We start from the raw sequence: 17121 nt of genomic DNA on the forward strand, positions 1-17121 counted from the left end.
GAAAAATATAAGAGAGAAATTCTACCTAAAGTAAGACTTCTTTAGAGTACAAGTTATAACAGTTCCATTTTTCTATTTAAATTTTCCCTTTCCTTCCTATAGGACTTATACCATATAAAACTCCAACTAATTAATCTGGTGAACTTCAACACATTAGTCAAATTCAAGACATTAGGCACAAGGGTTTTGTTTTTTCTTTCCCATAAATGGGGTATTTGTCTTTAGAGTAAATTACACTTTCATACCTTAGTTTTGGGGTCTATTTCAATTCCTTACAACATCTTGAACTTCAACACATTAGTCAAATTCAAGACATTAGGCACAAGGGTTTTGTTTTTTCTTTCCCAAAATGGGGTATTTGTCTTTAGGGTAAATTACACTTTCATACCTTAGGTTTGGGGTCTATTTCAATTCCTTACAACATCTTCAAAACATTTCACTTTCATACCTTACGTACTATTTTATTTCAAAATAATACCTCCGTTACATTTTCTATCCATTGGTTTGTTACATGCTGACATGGCATTAGTGGACCCTGTTACACGTCAGCCCATTCCCTCCAAAACTTGCACACGTGGATATCCATCTGCCACGTCATGCCAACTCAGCAAAAAAAATAAAAAATTGAAAGGGGGATCTGGGCAATCACCCTCTTCCTCCTCTCCCTCTAGCTCACCTCCCGCCGCCACCTTCCAGCTGGTTCCTCGAGGTCCGATTTCTCCCCGAGTTCTCCGAACCACATCCACCACTTCGACGGTTTTCGAGTGAAGCGGGTCGCCAAGGAAGTTCAATTGAAACCTAGCTCTCCGCCGCTGCTGGTGAGCACAAGGTCGAATCAGGGTGATCAAGGCTCGCTTCACCCACTCGCCTTCGACTCCACTGATTTGAACCAGCGAGTTCATCATAGCGGATATGCGCATATTCAACCTGTTCGACGGGAAAGATTTGGTGTTTTGACTCCCTTCCTGGTTCTTGTGAAGGCTACAGCGAAACGATCCTGGATGCGACGTCAGTGAGCATATACATGTTTACTTTGGCATCGAAATCAGTCTGGTTATCTTTGAAACGGCGATGGATCGTTTCGAATGATGGTTAGGAGATATCGAGCGGTGGTTGATGGAGAATTGGACGGACAGAGACGAAGAGGAGGAAGCGGGACGGACATTGATCGGTGGTGGTGGTGGTTGTGGATTTGCTGATTGTAGTAATGGTGGTCCTGGTGGTGTTGGAAGAAGACGGAGGCCGGAGAGGAGAAGTTGGAGATTGTCAAAGAAAGGGGTGGGGTTGAGAGGAAGGGTAAGGGATGGGGTTGTGGGGTTTTTATTTTTTAATTAATTATTTTTAAATGCATTAAAAATTATTTTTTAGTCACGTGGCACAAATGTAGTAGCCACATAGCACAAATGTGGCAACCATGTCAGCATTTACATCAATGGATGGAAAATGTAACAGAGGTATTATTTTGAAATAAAATAGTACGTAAGGTATGAAAGTGAAATGTTTTGAAGATGTTGTAAGGAATTAAAATAGACTCCAAACTTAAGGTATGAAAGTGTAATTTACCCTTGTCTTTTAGTTTTATAAAAGAGGAAATCCTAGCTAGTTAGCATAAGTGTGTCTACTTCTATATATATATATTTTCAATTTGATTTGGATTTTATTTCTATTATATTTTTACTTTGCTTTTACTAAACATATTATTAATTTGTACTCTTTTTTTACTTTCCTCTTTTTTGTCAGCAATTATAGGCTCATTTGGAAGTGTTTTTAAAATGACTAAAAGTACTTTCGATGAAATTGATTTTGAGTTTTAAAAGCAATTTAAGTGTTTTTTTTTTTTTTGAAAGAAACACCAGATATGTGTTTCTTGCAGGAAACACTTAAGGTGTTTTCTAGGATTCACTTGGATAATTACAAAGGATTGGTTTTATAAACATCTTTACCAAAAATACTTCTAATCATTTTAAAAACACTTCCCAAAGAGTCATATATTATTGCCTTTTTGAAATATATGTGTGTGTGTGTGTGTGTGTGTTGTGAACAACAAAAAACCATGTACTGCAATAGGGAGAGACAATTTTCCAACAAGTCTGAAGCTGCCAAAAAGGAGAAAAAAAGTCAGAAGCAAAACAAAAGATCACACTGGAAGGGTCACTTTCAAACTAAATATTTTGCCAACCACACAGTTGAGCCAACACAAAAATAAGGATGACATCTTGATTTCCCAAAGCTCAGGAAGAAACACTACTACAAATTTTTACATACATGACACATTTTATGGGTCATGTTAAAAGTTTAATGACGCAAGGGTTTAGCGTCATCTTTGTGGGTGTCATTAAAGATATTTTTTATGACGTTGAAAGAGTGTCATGTATTACTTTTAAGGACGCCTAACAAGCGTCATTGAATTAAGAACTTGTGTCATCTATTACCATTTAAGACATGAAATAAGTGTCATAAACATAGGAATGAGTGTGATGGTATACTAATCATGACACACGCACAATGTCATGCATAGCTTTTAGAGACACATAACAAGCGTCATTGAATTAAAAAAGCATGTCATTAAAAAATGTCATTAATTTATTTTAATAACGTTTTTAATAAAAAAAATGTCATTAAAAAATTTAGTAAGTGTCATGAAAGCTCTATTTTGTAATAGTGAAACCACTAAAAAAACATCCCATATACTAAAAAAAAACCCACCGCAAGTTGTAGTGTTGTACGACCTGGGTTTCCCTTAGCAAGCCCATCTATATTCACTTTGACCCAAAGACACCAAGAAGGATGACAAAGAACCAGAATATAAAGCAGTGTTGCACAACATAACCAAGATCCCAAGAGAAACTAAATTTCTTTATCCAAAACACCATGGACATGACTAGGGAGAAAGAGCTCCAACCTGCCTATGACATATTTCTTATTTGCTAGTAATTAGGGTTTTAGCTTAAATGATTGTCCAGGTTCTGTGTCTCTGTGATCATAGGCAGGAATTAGCTTCATCAACAAGCAGCAACTATTGGAAGTCTCCTCCAATTTTTACTGATATGAAATGAACCTTAGCTCAGAGGTCTAGATTGGCTGCTTGGCATCTGCAGTTAATAAACAAGCAATGACGGCTCAATTTGAACCTGGCCCAACCCAATTTTTTCTCTCTTTTTTTAATTTTTAAATTCAACTATTGTTCTTGAAATTTAAACTTCATACATCTTGACAAATAACCGTAGCTGTCACTACACCATAGAGTCGTGAATGACCAACTAAAAATATCATACTTTTCTTGCCAATCCTATTCTGGACAAGACAAGTTCAGCTCACTTCAAGCTTTAAGCGTCTACCTAGCGGCCCTTCGGGCTGGGTTCTCCGGAGGAAGGACAAGCCGACGGACCGTACTTCCCACAAAAGTGTTCCAGGTGGACCTAGGATTAAGTGGCGAGTGAGAGCATTGCAACACTGAGTTGAATGGAGACGGAGTGTACGTGTATTACCTTGCTATCAATCCGCTCTGTATGTATCTGTGATTGTGCTTGAGACATGAATCTTATCTCCAAACGCATACATGCTTAATTAAGAACCACAAGTGCTTGAGGTTTTTTTTATTTTTTATTTTATTTTTATTTTTATTTTTTTATATATAAAAAACTTTTTACGAGTGCATGTCTCAGTTTCTCGCAGATTGGTAGCCGTTCAAAAATTATATTGGTCTCCTAGGTCATGTACTTGCTTGAACTAATAAATACATTTCCATAGCTGTCCATCCTTCAATATCATGATTCGGTCGACGGGGCCAGAAACCAAGAACTTAAAAACTTCTCTTATACAAGTAATTATTACAAAATCCTTACAGAGTATACAAAAATAATAAAACTCTTAAATCCCTTGTTTAATCCCAAACTCAGCTCATCTAGCATCAGTCTTGTCAAATAACTCATCTGTAAAATAAATAGGTGAGGGGTGAGCAACAAGCACCGTCGCTCAGTGAGTAGAATATGTAATATGTTAGTCAAGCGATTTCATTTTAGTCACCATAGAAAATACAATAATAATAACAAATCATCTTGCACATGGTGCCATATTACATTATTCCTTTACGTGTTCATTATATCCTTCATAAATAGTAACTCACCACATCACTCCTAATGGCCATTCTACCCTAATGTCCTTCCTATTGGCCATTCTACCCTAATGTCCCCGTGTGCAGTTTACATTTATTCATCGGATTAATGCAACACTGAAGTTCTCATGCTTCATGAACAATTCCAAATATTCACATATCACTATATTAATAATTCCGAAAGCATCCTCACAAATCCAACATGCTTGACTTGAAATAAAAATATTTAAAAATAAGTATAATTTGCAACACATTACATAAACCACTTACCTTGGTAATCCGATCTTTGACAAGACAACCCATCTAAAAATTTCCAAAACTCAAGCTTTCATGCATACTGACTAACTCCTTTGCATGATAACAAAGGAGAGCACTTGCTCTCTTACTTGTAAGACACTCGGGTCTCGGCCTCTCTGTGCGTGCAGAAGATAGAGAGAGTTTGACGGAAAGAGAGATGTAAAATAGAGAGAGACGAAGTGGGATGGCAGAAAATATAAAAAGAAAGGGGAGAGTTGATTGGAAGTCAGTGGGAAGAGAAGAAGTGTGTGTGTGGTTCGGCTGAAAATGGGGAAAAGAGAGGGGAGGTAGCGTGAGAGAGAGAGAAGATGTGATGATTGTATTGCCTTTTGGTAAAATAATGAAATAATGGAATGATTGTTATATATAATGGAAAAAGGGAAATTAGAATGCACCCACTTTTTCTACATTTTTTTAATTAAATTTTTGTGCCTTTTAAGGATTTGATCAAAATTCTTGAACTAATGGCCACCTAAGTATTTTGAAATTTTTTATTTACATATTATTAGTTTATTTCTTTTAAATGAAAAATATTATATGTTGATTTCTCACTTTATCTTTTTAGTCGATGGATGTTTTTTTTACGTGCCATAATTTATGCCCATTTTTAAGAAATATATTAATATTAACTATTAAATCATCAAAATTATCTGTCCATTTTAAGGGATTATTAATGGATATTAACTATTAAATAATCAATATTATCTCTTGAATTTTGAATTTTGAACAATTTTTTTTATTTTTTCTGTTGCAACTCACTTTCACTTATATATTATCTGTACCTCATGTTGTTTATCTTCGACAGAGATTTGCAAATTTGAGGTACGTTTCATGGTTCAACAAGTATTGGTTATGTTGCTTTAAGGAATGGTGTAACCATAATATTGGTTCAAGTAGAGCATTAAGGATTTTCTGATTGAGAAGAATCCATCATTGTTTCATTTTAGTGCTGAAAGAAGAACTCTTGCTTTGTATGTTGTGATCTTTATGATTACTATGCCATTTGAAAACTACAAACATCTTGATTCTTTGAAAAAAAAAAAAAAACATCTTGATTTCTTTCCCAAATAAGGAGTCTCTCCAAACGGATTCATGAAGAACAAAGAGGACGTTCCATTAAAGAAGAGGATTGCACATATGTCACATCCTAGATCGGCTCTGCCGTAACACAATATTGTTCACTTTAGGCTCCGGCCACGCCCTCATTGTTTTGTTTCTGGGAACTCACACGAGAACTTCCTAGTGAGTCACCCATCATGGGAATGCTCTTACCCAAACTCGCGCAACTTCGAAGTTCTGATGGAACCTGAAGCCATTGAGTTCCCAAATTGCCTCGTGCTATAGGGAGGGAAGCATATACATATAAGGCACATCACCCCTCTCCGTTGGTCGATGTGGGATGTTACAATCCACCTCCTTTAGGAGCCCGACGTCCTCGTCGGCACACTCGCATCATACAACAGAGTGGCTCTGATACCATTCTAACACATCCCACATCGATCAACAGAGAGGGGGTGATGTGCCTTAGGGGCCCGACGTCCTCGTCGACACACTTTCGGCCAGAGAGTGGCTTTGATACCAAATTGTCACATCCCGTCCTTGCCTCTGCCGTAACACGATATTGTCCGTTTTAGGCCTCGACCACACCCTCACGTTTTTGTTTCTGGGAACTCACATGAGAACTTCCCAATGGGTCACCCATCCTGGGATTGCTTACGCGCAATCTCGCTTAACTTCGGAGTTCCTATGGAATCTGAAGTCAGTGAGCTCCCAAATGCCTCGTGCTAAAGGAGGTGAGCATGTACATATAAGGCATAGATGATCCTCACCCTTGGGCGATGTGGGATCTAACAATCCACCCCCTTAGGGGCCCGATGTCCTCGTCGACACATTTCCGGCTAGGGAGTGGCTCTGATACCAAATTGTCACATCCTAGTCCGACTCTACCGTAACACGATATTGTCCGCTTTGGGCTTCGACCATGCCCTCACGGTTTTGTTTCTGGAAACTCACACGAGAACTTCCCAGGCGGTCACCCATCCTGGGAATGCTCTCGCCCAAATTCGCTTAATTTCAGAGTTTTAATGGAATTCGAAGCCAGTGAGTCCCCAAAAGGTCTCGTGCTATAGGGAGGGGAGCATATACATATAAGACACTTCACCCCCTCTCCGTTGGTCGATGTGGGATCTTACAATCCACCCTCCTTAGAGGCCCGACGTCCTCGTTGGCACACTCACACCAAACGGTAGAGTGGCTATGATACCATTCTGACACATCCCAGCTCGACTCTGCCATAGCATGATATTGTCCACTTTGGGCTTATCATTCCCTCACGTATTTGTTTCTGGGAACTCAGACGAGAACTTCCCAGTGGGTCACCCATCCTAGGATTGCTCTCGCCTGAACTCGCTTAACTTCAGAGTTCCGATGGAATTCGAAGCCAATGAGTTCCCAAAAAGCCTCGTGCTATAGGGAGGGAGCATGTACATATAAGGCACATCACCCCCTCTCCGTTGGTCGATGTGGGATCTAACAATATATGGTTCATGTGCGTTTCTCCGTCTATCCATATGCCTAATTTGAATTGTACTCATGTCATGTTAAAACGTACTAATATTGGCTTGAGACGTAACAATGCCAAATTGAAACGTACCGATACTGATAGAAATGTACATGTGCCAATTTGAAACGTACCAATATTGGCTTAAAACATACCAATGCCAAATTGAAATGTACCGCTACTGATAAAAATGTACCCATGCCAAATTGACACGTACCAACATATCGGCTAGAAATGTACCAATGCTAAATTAAAACGTACCTTTTAACACCTACCACTTGACTATATTTTCCAAATGTACCATGGTAAGGATCCTCAAATGTATAATGCTAAATTGAAACATAACTAATACCATCTACCACTAGAATCTATTTTTCAAATGTACCATGGTACGGATACTCAAATCAAGAGGTGCATAAAATGAAAATACAAAGGAAATGAATATAACTGACAAGGGAGAACGGAAGAGTGTACGCTGACCTAAGCAAAGAAATGGCATGAAAAGATTGTTGAATGGTAGTGGAAGAAAATGACAGAAGTATATATCACGTTAGAAGCAGAAATAGATCAGATTTGAATAGGTCTTAGATTTTTAAAACATATGTCTACTAGATTCTAGGAGATTTGGAATATTAATATAATAATTATTAATTAATTGGTACATTATATATAATGGAAAATTGTGTAATTTTGAATTAATAAAATGCTACTTATAATATATGTGGCACCTAAAATGTAGGAAAATGTTTAATAAAAAATCTAAAAGCTATAAATGTTTAATCCACAATGAGGTTTCTAATTCTAAATGCCCTCGTGGTAATAAAATAATATGAAAAAAAAGAAAACTAATGAAAATGACCTCAAAACTTTGAGTTTAAAAAAAAAAGTCACCTAATAAATTTTATTTAATGATAAGGACAAGAGATAAAAAAAAAAAAAAACAAAAACTTATTCAACCCAAAGCGCGTGTGCACGTTAGCAGTGCGAAAGCAAGCATCTACTGATTCAACAAAAAACCAACAGTGCAAAAGCAGCACACAAATTACTTTTTAAATATTTCATCGGGAAGGAAAATGACATCAACAAACCCAAAAATTTTAGAGAGAGAGAAATTTGAGATTAAAAAAAATATTGCTGACATCAATACATGACTACCACTTAGCCCTACACGTGGGGTAGCATCTCATCATCACCTCATGTTCAAATTATGCAATTCTTTATTAATTTTAACCCTAACCAGCTAAAACCTAAAAATAAAAAAATATTACATTACTTTCCACAATGAAAGCACATTAGCTTTTCTGATCTTTCATTTATGCTTTTGTTGAATAAATTAAAGGGAAGTCAAATAAATTGTTCGAATAATGTTAGAGAACAAATAGGAATGTGAATATCATTATTCTAACTCTGTAAGAATATAAATATTATTGTCAGTGACTCATATGATAATGACAAGAGAGCTTCAAATTTTGAACCTTTTAGTGTTCAGTTTAAAAAACAATGATAGTGCTAGTGTTCGATTTTAAGAAATAGTCAGTGTTTAGTTTACGAAATAGTAATAGTACCAGCATTCAGTTTAAGAAATAGTTAGTGTTCAGTTTACGAAATAGTCAGTGTTCAGTTTACGAAGTAGTGATAGTATTAGTGTTCCGTTTAAGAAATAATCAGCGTTTAGTTTAAGAAATATTGTTCATTTTAAGAAGTAGTCAATGTTCAGTTTAAGAAATAATGTTCGGTTTAAGAAGTAGTCAATGTTCAGTTTAAGAAATAGTGTTCAAATTTAAGAAGTAGTCAATATTCTGTTTAATAAACAGTGACAGTATTAGTGTTCATAAAACTGAATAATGAAAATTTTCTTTATTTTTGATCTTGTAATATTATTACTTAGTTTGTTCTAAAAAAATTGAAAGAATAGTCAAATAAACAAATAAAAAAATAAAAAAATTGTTTATAGAGTGAGGTGAAAGGAGAGAGAAGAGTGGGGAGAGGTGAAAAAAAAAAAAAAAAAGTTGACGTGGATGGGTGAGGTGAAATGAGAGAGAAAAATTGATCGGAGAGAGAAAGAGGTTGAACAGTTGAGTGTGGGAGAGTATGTGAATGTGTGTGATGTGATGCGTGGTTCCGTGTGTCAAAATGTGTTGGCTGTTTTATTTATTTATTATTATTATGTAAAACTTTTGTCATTTTCATTAAAATTTGAATCCTTTTTATTAAAGTTTAAGCTCTTTTTATTAAATAAAATTTGTAGATGATTTTTGGTTAATTAAAAGTTTTGAGAAGTCATTTTCATTAAAGCTCCCTAGAAAAAATGATTATGGTATGGAGAGACCGATTGACGACAGTGGGGAAGGATCCCACTTTCTAATTTAAAACTTCACATAAACCTAATCAAAATACGGGTTCTCACAATAAGTAGTGGCATCGGGATAAATATATATAAAAAAAACTAACCAATACTTGATATTTTTTGGGTTACAAGAGAACCTGGGAAGGTTTTTGATTCATGATTTTTTTTTTCTAATTTAAAAAAAAAATGTATGATATTTCATATTTGTGCTGTATAACCCAATTATAAATGGCAAAGGTTTAGAATAGTATTGTGAATTTGATTATTTATATTATTTTTGTTGTACAATTTTTTTTGTTTTGAAAAAACGATATTATCTATCCTATAGGGGAGAGGGGGTATGCTTAGCCTCATAATGTGCTAGTAATAATATGGTTCATATTTGCTTTGGCGAAAATTAAACCTAACACTTCTCACTTGCAAGTGAAAAGGAATACCAGTATTAAGTGACTGTTGTAAAATTATTTAGTTATAATTTAAAAAAGTGTTATTTCTTTCTAATACGATTGGTATGTGTGTGTGTTTTCGGCATACGTTGGTAAGTAAAAACAATTTTATTTCTATAAGACATGGTAAACAAATATGATAAGTAAGTGATTTTCGTACACTTTTTTTAATTAAATAAATTAACAGATAATTAAAATCTAAAGCCGAGGGGAATGTCATGTTTGCAATGTGAAGTGTGAACAATCTCTGTAATGATAATATCATTTTTACCACTACTGCATTTTCAAAATGTTGATCACCGAGTGGTTAATTGTTTCTTACCATCAATCATTGTGATTTAGAAATTTGTATTTCTTAAGCCAAGAGCAAGTAATTTATAGTCTTCATTATACCTAATACCCGCATTGTTTTGTGAAAGATAAAGCAAATTCACAAGGAACTTGTAGCTCAAGCAGTTGAAAACGTTCATTCTACACTCGAAACTCTAGGTTCAATTTCTCCTTTCTCTCTCCCAATAAAAAAGATAGAACAAACTGTTTTTTTTTCTTTCTCTTCATAGATTCTCTTTATTAATACAAGTCATAATCTTATTCTAAACTACATTATATAGAGAGGGAGTTTTTAAACTTGCGACGGCAGTGAGTTGCAGAAAAATATCCCATCTACCAAAACAAGCCACCACGTACTTCTCTTCTGATATTTGAACCTAATAACCAGTTGGATGATATCAATAAAATTCAAGTTCTATTCCAAGATAAAACACGAAAACAATAACCTGACCATCAATTATCTTTAACTTCAACTTACTTATCATGATTCAGTACTAACTCAAAATTTTTACATTAACAAAAAACTTTACTGTACCTCGAAGTATGATTTGTACTAGAGTAATGTATAATTGGATTTGCGGTCAAGAGTTTCACGGTTAACTCTTTGTTTGAGAGATTTTCTAGCGTGTTTGGAACATGGAGCAGTACTCTACATGCTGCCATAAAATTGGTGGAAAGTTTATTTTTTCAAGTGTTCCTCCAATTGTTAAGGAAAAATACTAACAGTGAATTTGAACCACATTATTGCTAACCCATTGTGAGGCTAAGTTCACCCCTCTCCCTTACTGTAGATAATATCGTTTGTTAAAAAAAATGTATAAGAAAAAATGCTAATGAGACTCTCAAAGTGGGATTCTCCATGAGCTCTTTGTCACCTCACAGTTTAACGTCAATTCTCGTTCCAACATTAATTGTGCTAACTAATACATTACTTAGGGAAATAGGTAAAAGAAATTTCCATCAAAGATTCAATAGTTGGTATATTCTTAGCCTCGGTAAAGTTCATCTTGATAAACATGAGGTGATAGAGAGTCTATAAAAAGTTCTACTTTTTAGAGATTTTTTTTAACATTTCTCATTGTAAAATTACATGAAGGTACCACTACGTATTCTAAACACACTCAAAAATATCTTTTTTGTTTCTTGTCCAAGTCCGGGAGTGAGAGGTACCCAGAAGGATCCTCGTCAGATCCTCTTTGTTAGGATTCTAAGGATCCTCCAATCACATCCGTTCATCGTATATCGTGCAGTCAGAAATTATTGTAATTTTTATTATTTAAAATTGAATATAAACAGTATCTGACAAAAACTAACTGCACGATGTACGATGAATGCATGTGATTGGATGATCCCTGAAATCCTCACAAAGAGGATCCAGCGAAGATCCTCTCTGAGAGGTACAAGGTGGATAATGGATGATGGTGCATCAACCAATAACGATGCAATAGTAAAAGGAAATCAGGCAAAAGGCGAAAGAAAGAGACAAGAGTTTGACATACAAGTTAACAAGCCCTTTATGCAAAGGGATCTTCATTTTAAAAAAAAAAGGAAAACTTGATATAAGTCCAATTTTTTGAGCTAGGAATAGTCCAATTTAGTAAAATAAATCTAGTTTGTTATATTTAATTATTTAATTAGCAATAGTTATCTGTTCAATGATAATATTTATTATAAAAATCAAATTTCTTCACAATTATCTCTTTGTTTATTTCTTTTTATTTATCTTTTTGTTATTTCTTGTTATTCCTCCTGCTTTAAACCCCATTTATAGATTTTATTTTTAATTTTTATAATCAACCTATATCACTGGTTAATTATATTTATTTACCTATATGACATATTCTTTTTTTATAATCGACATGTCACAGATTAATGTGTCTTGCTTGTAGCTATGTTATGTTATTTCTACCTTTTAATTAGGTTTCATATCTCACGTATAGGTATTATATACATTCATATATTTGTTACTTGAGTTAGGGTACAATTTTTTGCAGATAAATTTATGTTAGTATATTAGTTTTTTTTAATAAGATATTAAATATATTTTTTTGGAGTTGGAAAATGCATAATATTAGAATATTTTAATTGATTTTTAATATTTTTAGAGAATATAAAATGAGTATAAAAGAAATAAAAACATATAATCCTAAAAACACTCTACGTTTTTGGACCTGGATCTAAAAGCCCCAAAAAAGAATTAGGTGTGGGGTCTACACCACATCAAACTTTAACAATCTGAACCATCTATTTTGTAAGTCTCGATTCATATATCATCCTTACAGAAATTCAATTCAATCCGAACTCATTTACCTATTTAATTATCAAGATAAAATTTCATTGTTTCTTATATAACAAAGTATTCGTTAATTTCTTTGAACTCAATTAGATGTCTTAACATTTCCGATTTGGCTAATATTTTGCAAGGATGATCTATGAGGTACAACTTGAAAAATAAATGATTCAGATCGTTAAAGTTTAATTTGATGTGGGCCCTATAACTAATTCCTATTTTTATTAAAAAAAATGAAGATCCCTTCTCTAAAAAGTTTCCTGCAACTCAAAATAAATGTACGTCTGCCGGTTCCGTGGCACGGATTTGAAAGATAAAAAGTTGTTTGGCAATTGGTATAATTGGTAGGTATATGTCCCCTCTCGCCACCAAAACTTAGTAAAGTAATTTAACTTCTTCATCATCTCTCCCAAATCCAATGGATTTGCTCTTTTCCAATTGTACACAATGTACATGATTGAAAGATGCCATGGCTAGGTCAAAAAGACTATGGAATTTATTTTCACCCACTTGCAAGGACGGAGTCACTTTGGCCCTAGGGCGGATGCCTCCACTCGTGGTGAAAAAAATGTACATGATTTTGACATTAGTAAGATGTATTATTAGTTTACTTGCTTGTGATATTAGCATTAACTCTTTCATTTGATATTACCAACGTTGAAAAAACATTTTCGGCTATGAAATTTATAAAGAATCGATTGAGAAATTGATGGGAGACCAACAAATGAATGATAACATGGTTATTTCTATAGAGAGATATTTGATGATATTGATAATAAAGTTGTCATGCAACACTTTAACAACAAGGTATCCCATTGATGGATATTGTAACGAGTTATATGAAAAATCTTATAGATTAATATATAAGCATTTGTTTTGTAAATTCTTTAACTTTTTAATTTGTGACTTTGTTATTTGAGGATGCATGACTCAATCCATGATCTCTGGCATCGTCCATGCTTATTTAAATCACCTTGAAATAACTTAGATATTATAAGGTTTACAGTCTTATATTAGATGAGAACAACAAACATAAAAATGTATATATCGTAAATTGTTATTCACAGAGATGTATACAAGAAGATATATTCTAATTTGTATCACTTGACAAGTAAGTTCACTTCGCAAAAGTTCATGTTATGTTTTTATACCTATAAATAGTGCTCAAGGTTAAAACTTAGCATATATATCAATCTTTGTGATGATTGGAAGCTACTGTATTCCTTTTTGATAATACAAATTTGGAACACTGACTTCAATTTTTTTTTATATCAAAAGGAGGAATTTAAACTTGAATCTCTACCAACGTTACAAAATAAAAAGTGTTACAAGAACGACTTAAATTATATTATTTCGATGGTCTTGCATATGGTTCTTAAATTAAATTTCATTAGTGGTTGTGACCCTCATTCGTCGATATTATTCAATCCCGGGTTGGATTCGTGTCCATTAGCATATAGATATCGAGCGTTTTGTCAATAATCGTATTTGAAAAGATGAAAGATGCAAGCATCATTATTCCAACCAGAGTTCGAATATCCAACAAAACTAGTTTTAAATCGAGAGCGCCAATCGTGCTATGGCCTATTATTCCAAAACGTAATTAATTAGACCTAAATAATCTAGGTTTTACCTTTTGTTCATGTGTCAATTGATCTGCTAATATATGGTTGGATGTCAAGAATACGTAGAGGAGTCATGAACTTTTTAGGCTTAGCATGAGTTCATAAACAACATCACCGATGTTGTCTTTAATTTAATCACATGTTGTTGAAGAAAGTTGAGGTTCCACCATAAAATCAATTGGCAATATGGGGAGTAGCTCAACTTCTTATAAGCCCTTGCAAGGGTTTTCCTTTCACCAATGTGAGACTCTTTTACCTTTTAGACGCCACCTAATCACGTGTGAGAGTTTTCAAGCCAAACACTTCGATAACATAAATTGGGTGACGTGGAGCATTTGTGGCCATTGAGCTTCACAAGCCAACCTGCTCTAATACCATGAAAAAAGTTGAGATTCCACCATAAATTAAACCAATTGCAATATTGGGAGTAACACAATCTCTTATAAACCCTTACAAGGCTTCTCCTTTCACCGATGTAGGACTCTTTTACCTTCACATCCCACAATTGTTAGGTGTTAGGTTTTATCACAAAAGTCCTCAGTGATATTAGGAGTGAAATTTGTCATATACAAATTATATATTATTTTGTTATACTTTTATGTGAGATTCTATTTCTCAACACGCCCTTCACGGGTGAGCTCAAGTGGGATCGCACGAAAACCAATTTCCGCATCGGGAATTGGTCACTATGAATCGTAACGTAATTTTTCAAGAGCTTGGTCATCATTTATTCGCTAGATCCAATGCAACTTTCGAAACCCCTTTCATCATTACTAGAGTTAACACAACTTTTCGAAGGCCCACCACTATCCTCAAGTTGGAGTTAGCGAAACTTTTCGAAAATCCAACTTAAGGAAGAAAATTCGAGCCTAGTAAATCGGGTCAGGGAAGTGTAAGAAGATTAACCTTCTCTAATAAACTTTTTAGGTCCAAATCCACCACCAACATCACTGATATTGTCCTCAACTAAGCCACCTATGACAATGCTAGGTGTGAGGTTTTATTTTAAAAGTTCTCATTGTTATTAGGATTGGAATTTTTCATATATGTATAAGTTGTACATTATTTTGTTATATTTTCTATGTGAGATTCTATTCTTCAACAAAGAGAATAGTGTTCAAATGACTTTGTCAATTTAAGTCACTGGGATTAGCCAGTTCAGTGATAAGAGTGGGCAGAGTGATGAGTATGAATACTTAACTCTAGGATTTGAAGCCCTCCAGTCTAAAAAAAGCAAAATGCAAATGACCAACTCAATTTTGAACTCATTTTCAAATTTACCCCCATCTTCCCTCTCTCACTCATTACTCTCCAATTTAGTGCTGGACAATAGAATGATTTTAATTTAGTGGAGGTCAAGTCTTTAATGGAAGAGCTCCACGCATTGTTCTGCCATTTTTAGCCAAGAAAATGTAAGTTGTGCGCCCTAGTCCAACAAGTTAACAAACTTTTCTTTGAATGTTGAGAACTCGTACTAGTATAGTTATAATCACATTAATTAAGAGATACTGAGTGCTCTATGAATTCAATCCATGCGATTCAAGAAGATGTTTCAGTTTTGTCTGCACTTGCTTAATAAAAATTTTAGTGACGTTTATTAATTGATACTCATTTTCTTAATATTTGCGGCGAATGAGATGAACCTGCTGGTTAATACACACGGTCTGTTGTTAAATGAAAGATCCATTTAACAAGAATTGAGACACATTAATTTGACCAGGATGATGCTAAATTTTCTACTAATTTAGTATAAAAACAGATTTATAAATTAAACATCTATCTAGAAAAGCTCAACGAGAAAATTGTTGACAGTTGAAATCTATGCTGTCAAGGTTAGTCATAGCTGAACTAGGTCATATTCATGCTATCTAACTAAATTAAGGTCATTAATTTCTTTACTCAACTTGATCAGCTTTTTATTCATGGTTATAAGTTTTTTTTTTTTTTTTTTTTTTTTTTTGTCGAAAATTCATAGTTATAAGTTCATTTTTGCTCTTTTTCCAGCCATATTTATCGGTTTGTGCTTCTCATGTCTTGCTACTTACTTGAGAATACATGCATTCCTACAGGACCATGCACTATATATAACTATCAGTTGTTACATACATATTGTATGCAAAAAATTTAAGTTTAACTTATGTATTTGTATACTTAAAATTTGCTTGGTATGAACTCAATTAAGTTTTGCATTTGCATCCCGCAAAAATTACAATGAATCATCAAATTTACATATATTTAGATGCAAACACAAGAAGAAGATAAAAAACTTGACATCTCAATTACAATCACACAGCTAGCACAAAGCAAAACAATGAAAGCAGATGTAAAGGCAATATTAAAAAAAAATTTGATTGAAACTTATATAAAGCCAGCTGAATCAAAGCAGAATAATCTTGAACAAAATGGTAACACAATTTTCATGATAATTTTTATATTTTTAGTTGTGCTAAATACTCGCTGGGCTGGTTTCATTAAAAAATAATTCTTCTTGCAGATTTTTTTGTCTATTTTATTAGACTACGCAGTAAAATACATATACATATTGCCACAAACTTTCCCTGGACTACAGCCCACCGTAGCCTTTCGTGTGACTAGGCCAACCTTTATGATAATCTTGTAGTGAATTGACGGTCCTTCGAAACGGGAATCTCAATCTATATCGTGTCAAAATACTGTGGTTAGTTCAGTGGTGAGGGAGTTATATGTAGAAAGACGTTGGAAAAATAATAGTATTTAGGTTTTTTATTGTCCGGATTCCCAATTAGGGTTGTTTTATCAAAAAAAGAATTATGTTTAGTTCACTATTTTATTAATAAGCTAGTCAAGATGAAGCATCTAGTTTGTAGCATTTTCGGCAATTCTATTTTAATAATAATTTGTTTCTTCGTTCATTTGATTTTCTGATTTTTAATTTGGTATCAGAGCAAGTTTGATCCTTCGAAATTTGATCTTGATGGGTATCAGTTTGTCTATTTGTTGCTTCTCTGTTCTGTCGTCGTTTAAGTTGCTGTTTTCGTTCCGTAGTACTGAAATGTCGAGCCGCACTGGAGCCGGACTCTATGGCAAGGCGCGACTCCGACCCTTGCCCATCGCATGGACCTGTTCGTCTGCA

This window comes from Pyrus communis, chromosome 14 (genome assembly GCF_963583255.1).
Source record: "Pyrus communis chromosome 14, drPyrComm1.1, whole genome shotgun sequence".
NCBI lineage: Eukaryota > Viridiplantae > Streptophyta > Magnoliopsida > Rosales > Rosaceae > Pyrus > Pyrus communis.